This window comes from Castor canadensis, chromosome 14 (assembly GCF_047511655.1).
Source record: "Castor canadensis chromosome 14, mCasCan1.hap1v2, whole genome shotgun sequence".
NCBI lineage: Eukaryota > Metazoa > Chordata > Mammalia > Rodentia > Castoridae > Castor > Castor canadensis.
This window is the reverse complement of record NC_133399.1, coordinates 96,742,988-96,765,380: the sequence shown is the minus strand read 5'-3', so window position 1 is coordinate 96,765,380 and position 22,393 is coordinate 96,742,988. Positions and strand designations below refer to the sequence as shown.

The following is a 22,393-nucleotide window of genomic DNA, read 5'->3' as shown; positions in this document are numbered from 1 at the left end:
TGTGATAATGGTTTATGTACTTTCTATACAAGAATGAACATAGAATTTTTAAACCTGTTGAAATCACCATAAGAAAGGGACTAAGGTAGAAAGCAGAAAAACAGGGAGCATGAACCAATTCAAGTTATAATACATATACACATGGAAATATCACAAGGAAACTTGCTAAAGAGTTATCTTAAACAAACAAAAATACCTTTTTTTCAAAAACAGAGAACAGGAAGGTAAAACAGTTCCTGTCTGGGGATTGGTACCAGTGGGAGGGGGAAGGACATAAGGAAAGGGTGAAAGAGATGAATGTAGTGCAAGCATTATGCAAACATACATGAAAATGCAAAAATTATACCTGTTGAAACTATTGCAGGAATCGGGGGAGGGGGAATTAAAAGAGAATGATGGAGGAGACAAATTCAACCAAAGTATATTGTAATAACTTTTGTAAATGTAACAATGTACCCCCAGTACACAACCTTAATATAATAAAAATATGACAAAAAAGATGTTAATATTAGAGAAAGTTTGGTGGAGGATATATAGAAATGCACTATACTTTTCTTTGCAATATCTCTGATTTAAAATCACTACAAAATAAAAACATTAAATGATTAAAAACCCTGTTGTATCACCTAAAACTTCCATTTTGTTAAAACTTCCCATCCACTCAGGCTCTTAAAGCAAAAACATAGATGTCATTCATGGATTTTGTCTTCCCCATATTTTTAATCAGCCACCAGATTGTAAAGATTGAACTTGGTCTCTTCTGTCCATCTCCCTGTAACTTTATTATAATTCAAATTCTTATTCTGGGTGTGTCTTGATGATTAAAATAGCTTCCTAACAGAGAGTGAAAGTGGAAAAAGGCTGAGTAAAAATAACAAAGCAATGTATTTTCCTTTTGTAGTCTACTGATGATGGTTTTCTACAATCTTGCCTGTAGATGTGAATTTTTCCATTAATTCACTACTTAAGTCAGAAAAGTAACTAGCCAGACTTTCCTAACTATTACATAAAGGAGGATTGGTAGTTGAGAAGGATATGTAGAAGAAAATACTAAGTTAATAATGTTTGATGACTGATCAGTCATAACAAAAGAGATTGCTTTATGAATACAACATAAATATTATTATACTAAATCATCTTTAATTACTATCAACTTTTGGAAATTTTAGAAAGCATAAAGTAACCTAAAATGTATTTTCGCAAAACTCCACAGGTGCCTAAATAATAGGTATTATCCATGCTAGCTCTACAGAGTCTGTGTTAAGAACTATACTATGAAAATGATAATGACAGCCTTATATTACAAGTTCCTCTGATCTGCCATCACTTGTGATCTCCAGATCAGTTATTTTCATTGCTATAGGAATGTTCTTGATTAAATGTCTAAATGACACAGGCATCAGCAACTTAATTCAATATGTTCATTATTAATCTTTCTTTTTGTACGTGTTCAGGGTTGGCTCTCTTCAACAATTCTTCCCCATTCTCATTGTCCACAGGAATCAACTGCAGAGCTTCAAAAAAATTATTCTTGCCTCAGTCCCTTCTCTGACCTTTTTATTCACTTGGTTTGGACTTGAGTTTGGGCAGTATTATTATTTTTTCTAATGAACAGACAAGATTCAGCACCACTGATTGACACCTTCTCCCTTGCCTGGAATATTATCCATCTATAAACTCTCAAATTTTAACATCAATCCAACTTTTCCTTTTTCTTATCTATAGATTACTATGCCCAATCTCTATTGAACATTTCATCCTAATATGATAAAAGAAAACTCAGCCACTTCCCCCACAATTTTGCTGCTTTCAAGTTCACTAAATACCTGCTTTACGTACAAAATATATACATACATAAAAATACGACGTCTTGCTTTTACTGCTACCAACCTTGATATTTCTGCTTATACTTTGGCCCTACAGTATTCTTCACAGAGCAATCACAGTGACCTTTTAAAAATGTAAATTGAATTATTGCATAAAACTCTCCAATGGTTCGGTTATATTTAGAATGAAGTCAAATCTCTTCCCATAGCCTTGAGATAGTATGTGTAAGCACATGTGAACATCTATGGGTTCATATGTGCACAGGTATGACGGTGGAGGAGAAGATGGAGAGATGTGGACATTTAGATTCATGGGGAGTTTTCCAAGCTATTTGAGAAATTTTTTTCTTGTTTCTCACTGTTCTCTTTCAGCCACTTTGTCAGGGAACAAAGAGCCTTCTGGTAGCTTTGTTTGCTTTTTTTCTTCTTGGCATCATTTGTTGTGCATTTGTAGGAACTCTGCCAAATGCCCTGCAATCACACAGAGTTTGGGCAGACACTTTCCAAATACACATTTGCTTCTGTATAACACCAGCTTCCTTATTCTGCTAAGCATCAAAGAATGGAGGTAAGTAACAGGGGAGGTAAGAAACAGAGTTGTAGAATGTTGGTGTGGAAACAGAAACTAAGTGATATTTGCTTACACCTATGAATCCATGATTGTTCTGAATTGTAAGATTGAGTTCATACATTGCTAGTTAATCAAGGAAATGTTATTTGTCAGTTGTCTGGGTTTGGGGGAGAGGGGGTGTTGGAAGACTCTTGGGGGTTTTAGTGCAACACTCTACCCTGACCATAAGGTTTTCCTAACTTGGGATTTGGAAGGTCCTTAGTACCTCTACTGTTTCAACTCTGCCCCACCTTTTTGTTCTTCTGAAGTTTAGGCTGGGATTGAGTGCATGACCGTGAACCTATCAGTTCTAGAGTATATGAGTTTGTTTCTGTCTTAGATGCTGAGAAGGTTCTAAAGAATTCTTTCCCTAAAGTCTTGAAGAATACCCTTTTCAATAGTTCAGTATTTTGTGACTCATATTAATTAAAAAATCAATTATGGGTACCATTATCCAAGATATTTTTGTCAAGTGTTTACAGGGTGATTAGGTAATTTATTCTGGGTACTACTTACATACCCTTTTGCCACCCATGAAATGCTTGGGATATGACCTGGATATGAATGCAAGATGTTTCATTAGTGTGACATTTGGAATACAGAGACATTTGGAATATCTGTCCTCTGAAAACTTTCAACTAGCAATGGGCAGCCTGCTCCCACGATAAAACAATATTAAACATTAAATTATTAAAAGTGAAGATTTAGATTTTAACTAAGGAATAATTTTAGAAGGGAAACTTGTCTTTTGGATGATTTTGAAAGAGCTATGATAAAGAGAAAGGTTTTTTAAGGTTTTGTGTAGCTTGAGCATAGAAGAGGAGGTCCTGGTGAGTGCTTATTGGGATGGTGTAGAGGATTTTAAGGCACAGACAGAGGCAACTGCTGCAGTGAGAGGAGACCCCTGAGTTGGGATGCTCAGAACATCAGCATAGCTGCATCTACCAACCAACTTTATAAAACATTTATGTAAATATAAATTCGTTTCATGGCAGCATTACTCTATAAAGGGTAGAAACAATCTATACATCCTCCATAGAATAAAATTAATTATAAAATATAAACAAAGGACTATATGTATGAGTCTTGAGAGATGCTTGTGATCACTCTTTAGTGTGAAAGCCAAGTTGCAAAGATGATATGCAACATCATCTCTTAAGTTAAAAAGACAGTTTGTGGGCATGTGCTCATGTGCATATGTGCTTATGTGCATGTGTGTCACATACAAGTGGCACAAACATCAGTTAAAGTTTATAAAAACTGTTAAAAATAATTACTAGAAAAGTACACTATGGAAGGGACTGGCGTTACTGACAGAAACTTCATGTTTTACTCTATAAATTCTGTTACTTGAATTTATATGAGTCTATATCTTGTGGTGATTCAAAAATCATGAGTTAGAGAAAAGATTTGAAGGAGTATGTGGGGGGGTTAGTTTTAAAAATCAAAAGTTGAGGTAAAATATGGTAGCTATTTGGAAATTTTGTTTCTTTTTAGGCTCTAATTCATGAATGTGCAATAAAGATTAATTAGCAAGGCATTTGTGTACCAGTTGTCCATGAAGGTTAAAGAAAATTTTGCTCTATTAAATAATTTATAAATTATACAAATACACAATACTTATAAATGTAATAAATTTATATATAATATACAAATTTGCCAAATAAAATTTCTTATTAAGCAATTTATAATAATCTTAAACTTACGTAGTGAGAGGTTAGATGTAACATTCAGAAAGGCTGAAGATGATTAATAAACTAGAAACTAGATGAACACAGAGTTAAAACATTCTTATTTTGGTCAATTTTATTAATTAGATTTAAGCAACTTTTCAGAAAATAATGTAACATTCTTTACCTTTAAAATAACTCGGCATTCAAATTTTGATAGTCATTAAGTATACTTTACAATTTTCTTTTTATTTATAATGGATATAATTAGATATCTAGAAAAATAATTTTGATAAAAATAATTGTAATCTGTTATTTTATATTTATCTTAATTAACATTTCTTATGATTACATGTTGATTTTTCTAGTTTTAACACAATTACACTTAATTATTATAATCCTTTAAATTATTGGTATTATTAGTTCTTAAATAAACTATTTAAAAAACTACTTTTAAAATGATTGCTTTGAAAAATTATTAGTTATTTTAATAATTAGTGGAATGCAAGAAAATTTGTTTTCTTGAATAAATGTATGATAATATATGAAGAACCTTATTTCACCAAACAATATTTGTCTGCCCATATACAAGCAGCAATAATTACATCAATTTATCTGAGATTTTTGTCAAATTGTATTTATAGAAAAACACAGTTTTTACTTTCTAAAACTAATTTATTGTGTAAAGCTATATGTTTTCTTATATAAGTAGGCAGTATATTTACTTAATGTGTATTCTCTTGATTTAAAACTTAAATTTTTCCACAAGTCCTATTTTCCATATGAACACTGGCTTGGGTTTCCTTTTCTTTTTTTCTTTTCTTCTTTTATGTTACCATTTTTACATTGACTTACACACACCCCCCTCGCTTCCAGGCAGAACCTCCAATTTTATTGAAGGGAAAACATAAGAGACAATAAGAAAGACATAGCGTTTTTTCCTGGTTTGGCATAAAGATAGCTATACAGAGAGATTCCTAGCATTTCTTCTGTGTACTTGTGTATTGAGTTTCCTTTTCATACTCCCGTCATTCCACACTGACAGAATCACCCTGAAGAAGACAGAATTCTTTGCAAAGCTGAATGAGTTAGGAATAGTTTTAAAGAAAGATGTGCAGAGATTGTCAAAGTAACATCACCCTGGCAGCAGTGTAGAGAAGACCCAGGGGAGCTGGAAATCACTGCAGCTCTGCACACTCATGATCATCCCATCCAGGCACACATTTGAACACACAAAATGTTTCCAATTGACATTGTGAAGTACAGGGAAAAAAATCATCTAGCAAACATATATCTAGCATCTACTCTGTGCCAGTCCCTTTGTTAAGTAGTGGGAGAGAAAGAAATATTTCCTACCTTCAAGTTACCTCTTCTACAAAGTAATTGAATGCATATTAAGGGGAAAAGGAAGAAAGGCAATAAACCAAACAGATCTAATCTCATTGGTATCAAGGCAAACAAAAGATAAAGTATACATAGAATATAGGAATGATTATCCAAGAATATATGGACAGTTTTAATAACAAAGATACATCTACGAACTTCACTTGGACCTAAATGCCGATAACAGCAGTCCAAGGCATGTGAATGGGTACTATTTATTAAATCCGACAGCAGCTGAACTCGACCTCTTCTACATGAGCAGGTATGGAAGCCTGCTTCTGGACTGCCATCTTCTCAAAGGAGTGTTAGGAAAATGAAATATCTTGATTACGAGGTTACCCCAAGTGAAAACTTCTATAACTAAAGTCATAAATTCTTAGTCACCTCATGAAGAAAGCTTCATAAATAGTGAATTGTGGGTACTGTCTACAGCACCAACACCTACATTTTGATTTATTTTAGTTTTCTACAAGGCAAGAGACTTGCTTCTCATTTTGATTTGCAGAAATATAGTACTTCATGGAGCAGAGATGAAAGAAGAATTTTTGGATGTCTGATTTTGAAAGTGCTTTTTAAAAACTCTACAATTATAGGAAGCAGTTGTCATCAAAATAAACAGAATGTGTCTCTGTACTTTGTGGTAACAAATGATTCAGTGACTTCATTTAACCTCTTTTTGCCAAAGCAATGACAAGATAGTAATGCTAACCTTCACTATGGATGTTATAATAAAAGTTCATAAAGTCCTCAAGACAGCCAGAAAGCTTCCAATCCCAGGGAAGATTGAACCTTAGACAGTATCTAATCCAGGCTCATGCCTTCAGGCAGACATGTACCATTTTCATCAGCTGAACAGTTATGATATTATTAAAGGGGTTATGAATATACAAAAAAAATCCATATTCAAGTTTCATCATTCTGTAGGAGTTGTCTCAATTACTCTCTTCATATTTGGAATTGCCTCTCTTGAGAATTGTCACATAGTTTGCTGAAGACCACTATATCATCACTCAGGATCCAGCTGCACAAGAAACGGGTTGCATGCACTTCTGCTTTGTATAGTGCTTACTTCTGTCTGTTCTAGAAACATGGGGGTTGCCCCCTTGCTGACATTTGCTACTACCAACACAGCTTCCCACCATTGGAGATAAAATCAGAGGTCTAATGATTAGAAGATAAGGATAACAGGAGGAGACAGGAGATGTGCTCAACCTTCTATCATTCACATAAACCAACATGCCTAGAGATAAAAGCAAAGAAGTGAAACTGGGCTACTTTTCTTCCTTATCTGTTGCTCCTACATGTGAATTTGATGCCTATTGAAATCTGGTGGGTCACATCTACTTCTTTCCTCCAAATAACTAATTTTCCTGTTTTTCTGGATACACTAGTGACACATTCTAACTAATCACTGCTGAAAAGAACACTGGTATTTATATTTGAAAATGGGTAGGACTGATTTTATAGGATTTCAGAGTATTCCAAATTTAACAGTCAAAACTAAATCATATTCAAGATGCTTTGGAAATAAGGCTAGCTGGAATGCTGCCTGATTGCCATACCACAGGTAATGTGAACTCAGAATTAGGAAAGTCATATTGAGCATTTCATTCAATATTTTTAAATGTTATGTCTTGTTTTTGAGCTGAGATATGAAAAGTGAAGCACGTTAATATTCTATTCCTCTATCTTCTGTGTAAACAATACTTCCAATTCATATAAATATAGATAAATAAGTTAATAAGCAATTATTAAATACTTCCAATTCATATAAATATAGATAAGTTAATAAACAATTATTGTTGATTCTTATTCAAAAGCTAAAAATTACATAGAATGATATCCCCCCACAGACACACCTTTGCAAGTGGAGAAACAAAGGCTCATCACCAGTCAACCATTAAGGGTTCTTAACTACTTTCTTTCTTTTTTTAAGTTTTTCTTGTTTTTTTTTAACTTTTATTTATTTATTTATTTATTTATTATTCATTTATTCACATGTGCATACATTGTTTGGTTCATTTCTCCTCCCTGCCGCCCTCACTCGCCCTGTCCCTTCCTCCCCGCCTCGCTTCCAAGCAGAACCTGTTCTTCTCTTATCTCTAATTTTGTGGAAGAGAAGGCATAAGCATAAGGAAGACAGTGTTTTCGCTAGTTGAGTTAAGGATAGCTATACAGAAAGATTCCTAGAATTGCTTTCATGTACAAATGTGTTACAACCAAGTTGGTTCATCTCTAGCTGATCTTTACACTGGTTCCTGATCCCCTTCTCGTGTTGACCTCTGTCAATTTAAGGTTTCTGTATTAGTTCCTCTGGAGTGGGGACATCAAACGCTTTCATGTTTTGGGTTTTCTACCTATCCCCATACCTCCCGTATGTGCTCTCCCCTTGTCATGCGACCCAAGTCCAACCACATTGCTGCATTTGTCCTAGATCTAAAGTCCACATATGAGGGAGAACATATGATTTTTGGTCTTCTGAGCCTGGCTAACTTCGCTCAGAATGATGTCTCTTAACTTGCTCAATGTTTCCACTAGAAAATTCATCTTAGTTAAGGAGTCTTAAGATTTGCCACAAAAAAATGATCCGATACTGTGCTGTGTGTTGTACTATGTGCCAATTCTAGAGATTTTTAGAAAGATATTGTAATTGCAATATATTTTCCCTGAGGCTTACACATAGAATTGCCTGTTTATATATAAGATACCTAGTTGAATTTGAAATTCAAGTGAATGATGAATATTTTAGTTTAGTTATGTCTAAACACTGCATGGGATTTATAATAAAATCAATTATTGTCTGTCTCAAAGTCAAATTTAACTATCTTTCCTGGACGTTTTTGTTTTATGTGTTAAATCTAACAGCCCTATCACAGACTCCTGATGGCAAACATTCAGCAACATAGCACCATATTAAACCCTTTGCTTGTCCCAGCCTATAAATAAATCCAGAAATGTTTAATAAATCTATCATTAAACAGAAAAATATTATTCATAGATTTTTTTTTTAGTAGACAAACATACAAGGGTGTCTTTTGAGCCACACATACTGTGATTTCTGACGGTCTCCTTTAGCAATTACAATAGTGAAAGAAGGAAATAGCTCCGCATAAATACCATGATAAAGAAATCCCTGATTTTCAAAGCTTTATAAACAATCTCTCAAAATGATTTCTGAGCAAACAGATTCATGGTTGACTGTCACATGTGCCCAGGTCACTTAGTAACCCAGGGAACCATAACTTTGTAGAATGGCTTGTCTTATGCAATCTCCTAAAAAGACCCTTCCAGAGGTAATTGATCCCCTTTGACCTGTTTAAATTATTTCTAGAAAGAAAGGAGAAGGGAATCTCATATTAGGTAAACTTTCTGATAATTATAAAATAAATATATATCTAATGTCATCTACATATAAGCTTATATTAAACTATACTACATTTTATTGCCATAAAATCAGGCATTTTCTAAATAATTCTTTAAAATGCAGTGTCCCAAGCATCTCTTGCTTCTGAAAGGTCATACAATAATATCATCACTAGCCTCTCCATTCTTCTTGTTCTCTAATGATGTTTAATGAGAGTCCCCAAGTGTCTAGTTCCAAGATGTGTGTGACCTGGGAAGATCACAGGTGATCTTGGGTTCACTTCACACAGAGATGATTGACTTCAAAATTCCCAGAACACATGCAATAAGATCTCTGTTATTTCTGGTCACTTAAATCATGGTTCGACTTCCCTTTGTCTAGACAAGTCCTATTAAATGGAGTCTACTCTTGAGAAATGGGCCAATTACGCATGTAGTTGGTTGTTGCTGTTTAATTTTTGGTACTGGGTGCTCTGCTAGAAGCTAAGGATGCAAATGAGCTCAGTATGCTCCCTGTAAGTTGGAAGCATGTATCTAGATAAATTAAGTTATATCCATTACTGTGGAATTGTATTAAGTGTTATTTGAGCTGTGGGTAGATACCTGAGCTGAAATTTCACTAACTAGAGTTAAATGAGGAGGCAGAGAATGACATATAAAAAGAAGAAAATAGAGATCTAAAGTGAAATTTCTTGTCCCTGGTACTACAGCAGTAAGTCATATATACTACATATGTGTAACTCATATAACAAGTATAGATGGATAGATGATAGATAGATAGATATACATATACATAAAAAAACAATCTTTGTAGAATCCTTACTCTATACCAGGTACTGTTTTAAGTTCTTTTTAAATATCAAACCATTTAATCCTTCAACAATCCTCCAAATTAGATAATTCTCTTCTTTCCTATTTTAGGGATGAAGATACTGAAGTACAGAAAAATTAGCATCTTTTTCTTGCTAGCATAGGATGAGTGTTCTAGGCAGAACAACTTGAACTCAGTCAGTAGAACTACAGAGATCTCATTCTTAATAACTGTGCCATGTAATCTGTTAATCTTTAAAATATTTTTACCAAATTATACATAGAGTTAGCGCAGGGACTGTATTATAGTCTTTTCTCTAGTCTATATTTATGGAATGTGGTATAGACCAACACATTCCATACATATGTTACATGGTAGAAGAAAAGAAGTAAAGGTAATTAAGTTTGAGAAAGGTGATTCTGATTAATTTTCTCAGATCTAAGTCTCACGATTGCACATGCATCTCGTGAGTAACTGGTATACTCATCCCTCAGGTTCCCAGTAAGAATCATGTCCTAATCCTGTTTTCTTTTTTTAATGTTTTACAATCCACAAGCCATACATCTGTGATCTGGTGGTTCTCACCATTGTATCACCCTCTTTCTCCACATCCGCATATATTCTACAACCAATCTTCTTGATAAATTGCTTTTGCCAAATCACTAAGTGGAAATCAAAAACCACTTCGCAATTATAAATACAGTTACTATCTTTGTTAGATTCTAAATGTAAAAATGTATGCTGCAGTTCATAGGTTTTTTACTATAGTTAATACATGTCATGCATTCTCTGAGTTTATATCACAAAATACATAAACTGTCTAGAAATTTTAAAATTACCTCTTCCTCTCACACTGACATTTTATTCTTTTTGTTTGGTTGTTTTTTAAATAGGAAACAAAATGCAAGAAATAAGAGCCCAGGCTTTAGGGACAGACAGACTGGAATAAAACACTGGCTCTTGCCCTCCATTAACTGTGATTTTGGGCAAAGTACTTGATATGTCTGTATCTCAGTTTCTTCACCTATCAAATGACAGAAAATGGTGCCCAATTCTTTTTACTAGGAAAATGAAATGGTTTAATATGTGTAAAGCCCTTAGAACTAAGCCTGGAAAACACTAAGCACTATTGAAATGTGAGCTCACATTATATGCATTTTAAAGTATATCCAGATTTATTCCTTTCTTAATTCAACAGACATGTGCTAGGTAACTACAGTGTTCTGGACATGCTTCTGACAATAAGAATGCAGCAGAGATTGCAGGAGATGGTGCCCAACATCGAGACACTCCCATTCTATTGGGAAACAGATAAGCAAGTCAACGTAAGTATGTCAGATGGCAGTAAGAGCTACCGAGATGAATCAGTGCCTGGAAGACAGGAAAGGGCAATGTTGCCCAAGAGGGCAGAGTAGATATCTGCAAGAGATGAAGAAGAATAGCTTTAGGACGAGATCTTTTCTCTGCATCGTGTGCATGGTTCCAGGGCTTCTCAGGGAAGCTGGGGATACAGTGATCTGAAACTGACGATAAGGGATAAGGAATCTGCCTACTTCAATTCTGGGCCCAGTGGTTGCAGTACTGTGACAATGAAAACAGATGATTTGGAATAGTAACTGCACGGAAACCAATGTTGCAGGTGACTGCCAAGTTATAATTAGCACAAAAAGACAAAGGGGATGCCCCAGAACGTTTAGAAATACAGAAGACTTCACTGACAGATATTTTCAATGGATGCAAATTGCTTTTCCATTGGATTCTTTAATTGATTGGTGGAATTTTTAAATTTAAATTAAATTATTTGTTTTCAGTTGATTCATAAAACACGAAGCTGAAATAAAGAAGATTTCATAAAAGAAGAAATTATTCCAGGAATGGGGGGAGGGAGGATAAAGGAGAATGATGGAGGGGGTAAATTCAACTATGATATATTGTAAGATCTTTTGTAAATGTCACAATGTACTCACAGTACAACAAAAATAAAAATAAAGAGAAACAAATAAAAATGAAAAATATTTGTTTAAAAATCCCTCAAAACTGTACATATCTATGGGGTGCTATATGATGGTTGAATCCTTACATGTATAGTATAATTTTTAAATGAATGTAAACATATTTATCTCCTTAACCACTTACCATTTCCTTATGGCAAAAATATTAAGAATTCTTACTTCTTGTTTTTTTGAAATGCAATACATTATCATTATCTTTAAGAATCCTAGTGTTATAGCACACCAGAAATTCTTGCTCATAGCTAACATAACTTAACACCCATTGTTCAACCTCTCCTTTTCCCTCCTTCCCCCTGCTCTCTCCAGCCCATTGTAGCCACCATTTTACTCTCAACTTCTTTGTAATCAACTTTTTTAGATTGATGTAAGAGAGGAAATAAGGTATAATGTATTTTTTAAGAAATAAGCTATAATGATATACTTTGTGAGCTGGGTTGCCAAATACCTGGACCTGTTCACGCTCAGATCTCTTCTCCACTCTTGGCTCTTTCCTCTTGGTACCAAGAGGGGTGAGCCTTACAGTCTGTGATCTTCAGGCTCCAGTGTTGTTTCCTTGTGGGGTTTACATAGGGATCATTGGCAGGGGATTGGAGTGTGGGAAAAAAGGAGAAGCCAAGGATTATTGTTCCTCCTTCTCTACCTTGAAAAGTGTCCCAGACTGCCAGCAGTGTCCCTTCCATACCTAATCTCCTCATGGACAGAATACAGTTTCTAGAATTCACCAGGTGTCCCTAATCCCTGTCTCCTCTGACCTAGAATGGACTATAGCCTCTATATCAGAGGCTAGGATTTAGCCTCTGAGGCTAGGATATAGCCTCAGATCCTAGTGTCTGATCTGTCTGATTTGCCTTCCTATTCTGTTTGTCTTACCAGCAACTCCATCACCCATAGAATCCATTCTTGATCTTTTACTAGAAGAATTTTCTATTTTCCTGAATGGAAAGATACACATTCTTATTTAAATTTTTGTTTCTTAGTTATTATTTAGTTTTTCAATTTTATTGCAATTATTGGGCCTACTTCATGTGATCTAATTTGTTTGGTGTTTATAATTACTATGAGTTTTTTAATTTCTGATATGTAGATTTTCAAAATCCTGTTAAAGTGATACAAGCCAACTTTTCTCGTAAAAATTTTAGTAGCTCTCAAACCTGAACCTATAATGCATAAATATTCACAGAATTGTGTCAGTTGAGTTTGAGGTATAGCACTACTATTTATATTTATTTTACTTTTCTCACTTCATACTACTTAATATAATTAACCTGTAATTCAAACACCAGAGGCAAAAACAAGCTTCAAAATCCAGGAGACACCATGTGAAGAAGAAAAGGTCACTAAACTCTTGTCAGACCACAAATATTGAGAGCTCTATTATATATGTTTTAGTAATAATTATTTCCATGCTATTATCTTGGCAGAATATAAACAGTAATTAAATTTTCCCTCTGAGAAGGTGAGTAATTGTCTTTCTGATTTCTTACTTAGGTCCTACAGAGATAAATGACTTCACTAGCTCAGATGGGGAATACTTTTAATATGTGACTTTGTAAGAAGAAAATCTAAAATAAAAGGTGTTAACTAGAGAACACAAAACTGAGATTCTCAATTAAATTATTTGCCAATTGCTTTGTGTTCTGTTTTCTCCTTTTTAAAGGTTAACATAAATTTCCAGTGGCTATAAATCCACAGGATTTTTTTCCAAAATATGTTTCACAGAGGAGCACTTTTACCTACAGAAATTTATGAACTCTCTCAGCTCACAAAAATGAAAGAAAACAAAAAACTGTAAGAACTGTCATCATTGCACATATCAAACGGGTGCATTCCCCGAGGATTTGTACACTGCTATGAAGCAGCAGAACATTGATTGCTTTTGTCATTCAAAGACTGATGCAAATAAAGTTAAAGCAGGTTATTGCAGAAATCACAACGGCAACAACAAATCAAACTGGATTTTCCTTTTCCTCTTCTACTACATATTTCTTGATATTCATCCTCCTGCAGGTGATTAGTAACATACATAGTGGGTCTTTTATTAGCAATAATTTTAGTACAAGATTTCATCCTGCTTTGTATTCCACAAACACCAAATGATACCACACTTGTCCCTTTTTAATGAGGTACTAAAGAGACTCCACAGATCTTAAAGCACAAAACAAAGAACAAAACAAAAGCATCAGCTCATTGACATTTGTGTCAGTCTATTTTGGGTTGCTATGGTTGAGTGTCACAGGCTGGATAATTTATAAAGAATAATTTTATGTAATTCATGATTGCAGAAGTTCATGAGTGTGGCACTGGTGTCTGCCTGACACCTCAGGAGGGCCTTCTGCTGGGTCAGGATGTAGCCAGAACAAGTAAGCTCGAAAGCGTTCACTTCATAACAAAGCTGCTCCCACCATAACCCATGAGCCCAGTAACCTCTTAACGGTCCCATTCATACCCGCCTCTTAATATATCACAAAGGGAATTAAATTTTCTATGGCTTAAATGGGAACATTCAAACCATAGCAACATTAGGATAAATTAATTTTAACTATGCAGGAAATTAAAAAATTAAACTGTCAAAATGGCTTACTCTATTCAAGAAGGTTTACATACTAAGTCAAAGGAGAGGGAAAATAAAGCATAAACACTTCCTAACCAGTTCCAATATTAGTCTGGAAACACTTTGAATGCACAACCTAGTACAGTGCTTTAAACACTTTATCTATGCATTGTTTTATTCATGCATAGACATCTTAAGTCACTTATTTAGTGCCTAAAACTTTAGGCAGGAGTATAACATTTTGAACATCTAAGCACGGAACTGCTGTGTTTGAAAAAGAAGGACATCCTTCAAGTTTGTCACAATCTCACCAGGTAGCCTGCTCTGGCTCTGTATGACTTAGGTGAAAAATCACCTCCTAGGAAACTTGCTGCTTGAGTTGGAGAGGCATAAGCTTCTACAGTTGTCATCATGGAATTAACATTCTGTCATAAGCAACACAGGTACAAGGAAAATATAATTCTGTTAGGTAGGTTTATATTTATGTTTATTAATTTGTGCAGGTTTTTTGCTGTAAGATGATGATAAAATAAAATTCATTTCAAAGAACGTTATGTCAAGAACTATTTGACCACTTGTAAGAAACTGTCAAAGTTTCATGAAAGCAAACATAAGACATAAAGCCTGTGCTTAAAGGCAAGTGGATTTATTATTCGTGGAAGCAGCGATAGCCAGAGGATCGGCATTTGTGCCAGTTCCCTGAATTCATATTTCACAAGATAATGCAAAGAGGGCCATGTGATGTCTTCATACACAGTGGGTATCTTTACAGAAAAGGAAACCCTGACTTAAAGAAACCAGATCTTTTACAAAGGTCAGCGAGCATCCTTGACCTTAACTCTACAGGCTGCATTTTCTTTATTATTTCGATGGCAACCAACCCTCCCTCTGCACCTTCATTTTACAAGGTTGTATGTTATGCAGATATACTTGCAAAGATAGTTTAGAACAAAAGGAGTCAATGCACAAAAAGCAAGACACCATGAGTCATTGTTTTTCAACACATCAAGCATACACATGAAAAATGGGCCTGGGTAAATAATTATCAAAAATTTGAATATTTTCTCCATTTTATTTGGATGGTTTATTGCTATTTCTAAAACTTAATGTGAGGAAACATTAAGGAACTTTGTTAAGACTTTGACAAACAGATGAAGTTTAATAAGTGTCTTTTGAGTAAGAATATGAAACAATAGTAATGATTTTTCTTTTAAGTCAAATGAAGGGGTATTTCATAGTGTCCCTAAACATTCACTGAAGACTAATTAAAGCATTTAAGACTGGGCCATAGAACCACCATTTATATCAGACAGACAGGAACCAGCACTATCAAAGAACTGCTGTTGCAAACACTAATGATATTCCTCAAAAAATTGGGTTAATGCTAGCTTATGACACCACAATTAATTTTTCTTACTCATCTTTTTTTTTGTGTAATCACAGAAAATGAAGCAGCATGAAATAATGATTCAGAATCACAAAGGCTGTTGAAGACTCAGGTACAAAGTAACATTATTTCTATATGGACATTGGGCTGACATCTGTCATCCTTCAGGACTCCGCTGTCAGAGGAAACCTTCCTCCAAGGCTAGATTGGTTTGGCAGTTTTACTCTATAATAACACAGAATTCCTTTTACAGCATTTAACACTTTATGGTATAGTTGTTTATTTATTTGACTAAATATTCAGATAGATATAGAGCCATAATCATTGCTACCTCCCCAACAAGCTTAATGCAAAGAAGTATAGATTGCAATAAGTATACATATAATCAATAAATGAATGATCTATTAATGAAGAGAGTTAAGCCTCATTGCCAGTCTCTATGAGAATGAGGATAACACAGTTATAATATACAAGTCCCTGTAAAATCATCTTGCTGAAAGACTAGAAATATATATATATGTATATATATGCACATATACATGCATTTCTACCTACATATCACAATGAAATAAACACCAACACATAATGTATGTGTGCACAGCAACACATTTACAATAGCTAGAAAGTTCGCAGCACTGAAGTTTGTAGCAGGTTAAATGATTAAAATGTCTACTTATGCAATTAGGACAACTTGGAATTGTTTGGCTTCATTATTGTTCCCACTTCTTTTGCTCTTTTGAAGTGCCAATTAAGCCCTCCTCTGAACAGGAATAAATCATTTTAGCTGCTTTCCTGAGATAGCTACACTTCCTGAGAGCTTGGTGAACTAGCTCAAATGTTGATGCCTGGCAGCTGATAAGCTCCATATTTTGCTCTGGAAAGGCAACTAGCTGAACCTCAGCACAGAACTCTGTCACCTGAACCAGATGTAAAGCGAAACATTTCTCTGCATTTATTTTTTGTGTGGTTATTCACAGCTCTTCCAAAGTCTGAGGTGCCTAGGGCAGATGGAGGCAGAAAGGACAGGTAATGTATTTGGGGGAATCTCTCTCTTAGGCTTCTGTCCCACAAACTTAACCAAGTTTGACATGCTGTGAAAGTAATGCTATTTTCATCAGATTTCCTATGGAAGGTTGGGTCAGCTAACATTTGTCTTTGTCTGTTGAGTTTACTGATTTATAAGTAGATGCTTTAATTGCTTACATTGCCATGTGTATGCTAAGTGAGTGCAGAGCTATCACTTACACATGGGTAATGCATGAACAATGTCCCTTGCCACCCTCGGGACTTACCCATGACTCTCCACTTTACCATTACTGCTCAGTCATGACCCTATCACTCAACAAGGTACACAGACACAAGTAGAAATAGGAAATAAAAATTCTCAACAAAAGGGACTCTGGTACTTTGCAGCACTGATAGACAATTTTCAGTCATTGTTTTGTGAGATACAAATGATGTTCTAAGCCAATCATGAAAGATAATGTGCAAACATTTCTATCTGATCATTCTTTCATATTATTCTTTGATGGTGTCATCTTACCTTCTCCACAATTTATGTTAAATATATTATTCTGAAAAGGATAAAAATAATTTCCTGTTCTATTGAAGTTACACTTTATTTACATACATTTAATTATAACAATAATAATAGAGATAATGACACCAAGAAGAATCAAAACAATAGAATTCAGTTGAGTTTGTTGTTTTGTCTGACCTCTACAGTACAGTCTGGAAGTCAGAACTCAAGTTCCAGTTCTACTGTGTTTGGACTTATTTTGTTTCTTTGTGATTTAATTTCCGGTCTGTAAATGACCAACATAAGGCATTCCATCCTTATTGTTTTGCGGATTTCTGAGACTCTAAAGATATCCACTCCCTTCTGAGAATTCCTTCCTTTCATCGTGTTTTCTCTTGGATTTCCTCCAACTGTTCTTCTATAGCACTCCTTTCCAAATTCTCTAACTTCTCACCTAGATTTGTATTACAGGTCTTTCTCCTCTCTTTTCTGCCTCTAATTTGTTTGAATGACAGTTGGCATATGAGTTTTCCTGACTTATTTCTGATCCTGCCATTATCTTAAACAAACCTGAAGTTAATTTTTTCATAACTGTTTCTAATAATTTCCCTCCCTCTTCCATAAAACTCCCCAGTTTTAAAATTTGTGTCACTAAAACACCCCAACCATATTAATTCAGCGGCAGTCAATTCACCCCTATTCCATTCCTTTTCATTTCTTGATTATTTGAGCTCTTATCTTATTGCTTGCTCTCTCCATTACTCTCAAATAAATGGTGATTTGGTATACAAGTGGATAACCTTTCCATTACAATGGTTTCTAAACCCTTTGGTCTCATCTTCTTCACCCAACCATGAACAATCTGTATTGTCACACTATAGACTTTGTCATTACCAGCAACCTTAATCTTAAGATCAAATATCTAACTCAATTCTTCATAACTTTCTAGCTCATTACCAGAAGTATCTGACTCTGACAGTTTCTCAGTCCAAGTGTTTTATATATATATATATATATATATATATATATATATATATATATATATATATATATATATAATTACCAAAACCACCATTTTTTTCTATTTCTTGCCTAATTTAGAATCTCAGTTCAGTTTCTTTCTACATGACTTAAATTCTATATCCCACCTTTATAATTATTTTCTTCCACTCATCCTCAGATTCCCTGCATTCTTATGACTTTGCACCTGGAAAAATGCCAACACTGGTTAAGTTCACCATGGTGGCTAGTCAGAACCTTCCAACTTGAACAAACTAGAATAAGAACACAAAATTAAGCTAACTATTTCAAGTCACTTATTTCAAGGGAGCCTAGCAATCCCATTGTGTATTAACATCTCCAAGTTTTTACCACTTCCTCCCCATCGGTGTTCTCAGATGACTTGCTTTCTATTGCATTAAGAAAATGTAAGTGACTGGAGAAGAAATTACAAACATTCCCCCCATTCCCTATGCCCAGAGTATTACATATGTGTCCATATCATCTATTTTCCTGTGGACAAATCCTCTCTGCTCCTCTGTAAGCCGACAGCTGTTAGTTCTCCACACAAGCATAGAAACCACCATTTCCATTTACCTAGATCAGCAGTTTTCTGCTTCCTCTTGCATCACCACTGTTTTTCTATTGACCTTAGTCTTTCTAGCAGTATACAAATACGCTTTATTTCCCATGTATTAAGATAAAGTATCTTCTAGCAGTCAGTCCAAATCTTTGATCTCTACTCTTCAAAAAATTGTTCAAATTCTCTTTTCTCAAATTATTGCCCCTGTTCTCATCTTATTATTCAACTCCAGTTACTTCTATCATTTAATCAAAATTTCTCTTGTCAACGTCACTCATGACTTCACATTGTTAAATGAAATGAAATGGTAAGCTGTCGGTTTTCACTGCATCAGCAATTGATTCTTCCCCATCTTCAAAACACATTCTTCACTTGGCTTTTAGAACACAGTGCTCTCCTCATTTTCCTCCTACTTCCTTGTCCTCTGTTTTCATCCCCTTTATCAATTTTATTTTAACTTCAAATCTAAACATAAGAATAGCCCAAGGCTCTGTCCTCTAATCTCTTCTTGAGTTAAGCTTCATTCTAAACTGATATCAACAGTCTCATTGTTTTAAATGCCATCTAAATCTTGGTGACTTCCAAATCTCTGTCCCTGAATCTCTCTTCTGATCCTGAAATTCATATTTTAAACTGATTCTTGATATCTCTCATGTTGTGTTAAGTAACAATTCAAACAGAATATATTCAAACACAGACTCCCAGTCTCAACCACTGCACACGGACATACCTGAGTCTTTCAGTTTTTCCCTTTCTAATAAGTAGCCATGAGGTCAGTTTTGCAGTAATCCAAGTTAGACTTTTTTTTTTTTTTAACACCAGTGATGTTGCCATGTCAAGCCTTTATAAAAATTTTCCTTGGCCTTGAAGTCTGCTCTCCAGCATCACCATAGCCTGGTCCTCATGTTCTTTGCTTTACTCAAATGCCACCTTCTGTAGAGCCCTCACTAGTTTCCTTCCCCAGGAATACTTCTTGCCTTCCTACTTTATTTGTATGAAGTGCCTTGATCAAAATTTTACTTCTAAGTTTTTGATGCTAATCTTTATTACTGTATATTCTCACCAGAATATGTTGTTCACTGCAAAACCCCATGCTGAGAATAATGATTGTGACATTGCTGTCTCAATATGTTTGTTGAATGAATAAATGAATGAATAATTACTACTTTATCAAATTTAAAGACTTATTTGAGGATAACTAGCAAACGGTCATTAATATATTCCTATCCAAACATTATATTTGCTTATCAAAAATATTTTCAATGTTTTCACCTTGACCCATCTGATCTTACAGTCAACCTAGCTTCTGTAACCATTGTTCCAGGAAATGCAATGTGCACGTAGAGTTTCTTGCCTAAAAACAGTACCTAGGGACTTGTCCTGTAAATGGCTACTGGAGAATACATCCAAGAAGGTAAGTGACAAAGAGCATTAAAGATCTTTCTTTAAGCTAGTCTAATTACTACTGATACAAATCTATTGAGCAAATAGATTTTTGATATCGTGATTATCATCTATTGCTTGTTGGGAGTTAAGAAAGGATTACTATGTGGTACCAAAATCAATTTTGCAGCCGACAATATGAATTCAAGAGTCTCATTTAAATATCTTATCACCAGTTTGGTTTCACTGCTTTTATTGGAGGATTTCCTGTGCTCTGTGCTCATACTGAGGCAGACACTGAGGGAATAGATAGACATGGTAGTTCTTAGAGAACTTTGAACAGAAAAGACAGATAAATTGCAAATGTGCACCAAGGGACCTGTGGCATGATAAACATCAATGTAGTGGCTTGAAATTAACACTTAATATTAATAATAGATTCAAGATGACATTAATAAACATGTTTAAGTAATGCCAGCTCCTGGTCTGTTTACCATAAAACAAACTACACTCTACTTTACTATCTTTTTTTGACCACATAACTTTATGCCAAGACAGTATGTGTATTTCATATTTATTCATTGTGAATGCTACATACTGTAGAAATATTATAGAGTAGTAAAGAGACATCCTAGGTTAAAATCCAGCTTTGATGATAAACTGGCTTTATAAATATGTCTCTTAAAATCTCACCTTTCTTCTGTGTCAATTGATATTATGCTATTTTATGACATATGATAAATATTTAATTAATTAAGGTAAATAAATTGCCTAGTACACAGGGGACTTCCATAGGAGTTACTACTAGTAGGAGGAAGACTGACATATTTAAGGTACTACAGCTTTCTAAACTGACAGCAAACTTTTCATTCAGTCTATTTTATGATTGCAGGTGTCTTTATTAATATTTGGCCATCTGTTTTGTACACATAAGCCTTTTTATTTACCTGTGGTTCTCATTAGATTTACTGCCTCTAGGGGTAGGACCAGTCTTCTCTATTTTTACAACTCTTTAGAGAACCCAATGCAGCATACTTACTCCACACAGAGGTTTAATAAGCTTTTAGCCCTGGGGATGTTTTTTTAGAGTTAAAATTGTTATAGAAAAGCATAGAGTGACAAATGGGTTGTGAAGGCCTGGGCAGTAAAGATTTACAACAGGACTGGCATTTCTCTTCCCACAAGAGCAATCACTGTGTCCTATTTCAGATATTCAGAGTTTTGCTAAATTTATGGGAACATCCAAGGCATCCATAATTCCCCCTTTATCCCATCTATTGAAGCACTCATTTCAGGAACTTCAGAGTAAACAATGCAAACGTGGCTCTGCCTCAAGTGTTTGGCTTTCTTTGTCTTCTGAAAAGGTTAGTTCGAGAAGAATTAATTTAGAAGGTAACACACATGCACAGGAAATCAATGCGAGTCAACTCCCTGTATAGCTATCCTTATCTCAACCAGCAAAAACCCTTGTTCCTTCCTATTATTGCTTATACTCTCTCTACAACAAAATTAGAGAAAAGGGCAAAATAGTTTCTGCCGGGTAGTGAGGGGGTGGGGGGGAGAGGGAGGAGGTGGGGTAAGCAAGGGAGGGAGTGGGGGGAAGGAGGGAGAAATGACCCAAACACTGTATGCACATATGAATAAAAACAAAAAGGAGGACAAAGGATTTTTGCTAGTTGAGATAAAGATAGCTATACAGGGAGATTCCTCCACATTGCTTTCCTGTGCATACCAACAGAATTCTTAAAGATACAACTGTCTTAGTTTGGATAAATGACTGTCTTGAGAAGTACTTGGGAGTAGAAATAAACCCATCTTGATCATGTTATACTAAAAATAAAAAAAAAAAAAAGCAATGTCAAGCTCCAAGTCTTGTGGAAATTGGAATAATACCATATCACTTAAGTGAGGAATTCTGCTGTAAAACTATTGGATGAATAGAAAAAATGCCCTCAGTGGGGAAAAACCCTTGCATATTAGTACTTTTCATATCCCCAAGTATCACCTCAAAAGAAGGAAAATGAAAAATCACTAGGGATAGGTGTCAGAAGCATTGCTAGATGTACTAGGCAATATTCCTCAGCAAGGATTGATGAGAGAAGAAGCACCAAAGCAGATCACCAGGGCTAATGTCAAGTATACCATTAGACCCCACAAGGGTCTCTCAATTTGTCCTAGCAGCATCAGTATGCCTGAATTATCATCAGAGAATGCTAATTTAAGCAGAAACTAATTAAATATTAAGAAGGCAATGCACATTCTTTCTAGTGGTTTGATGCCATAATGAGAAAGAGTT

The 22,393-nt window shown here is 34.9% G+C and overlaps 1 protein-coding gene and 1 long non-coding RNA gene across 22 annotated transcripts in view; one reads left to right on the top strand and one right to left on the bottom strand.

Annotated features, from left to right (window-relative positions):
• Positions 1 to 22,393, bottom strand: part of Marchf1 (membrane associated ring-CH-type finger 1) — an 814,712-nt gene that overhangs the window by 321,589 nt on the left and 470,730 nt on the right. The gene's annotated exons all lie outside the window — the stretch shown is intronic.
• The window catches only part of LOC141416920 (uncharacterized), a 35,090-nt gene continuing 14,802 nt past the window's right edge, over positions 2,106 to 22,393 (top strand). The window contains exons 1-6 of one of the 2 annotated variants that reach the window (XR_012441552.1): positions 2,106 to 2,394; positions 10,862 to 10,988; positions 13,958 to 14,035; positions 15,670 to 15,725; positions 16,591 to 16,639; positions 20,039 to 20,128. This is a non-coding gene — a long non-coding RNA (uncharacterized lncRNA). The remainder of the gene's footprint in view (positions 2,395 to 10,861; positions 10,989 to 13,957; positions 14,036 to 15,669; positions 15,726 to 16,590; positions 16,640 to 20,038; positions 20,129 to 22,393) is intronic. The other variant, XR_012441553.1, reaches the window with a different exon arrangement.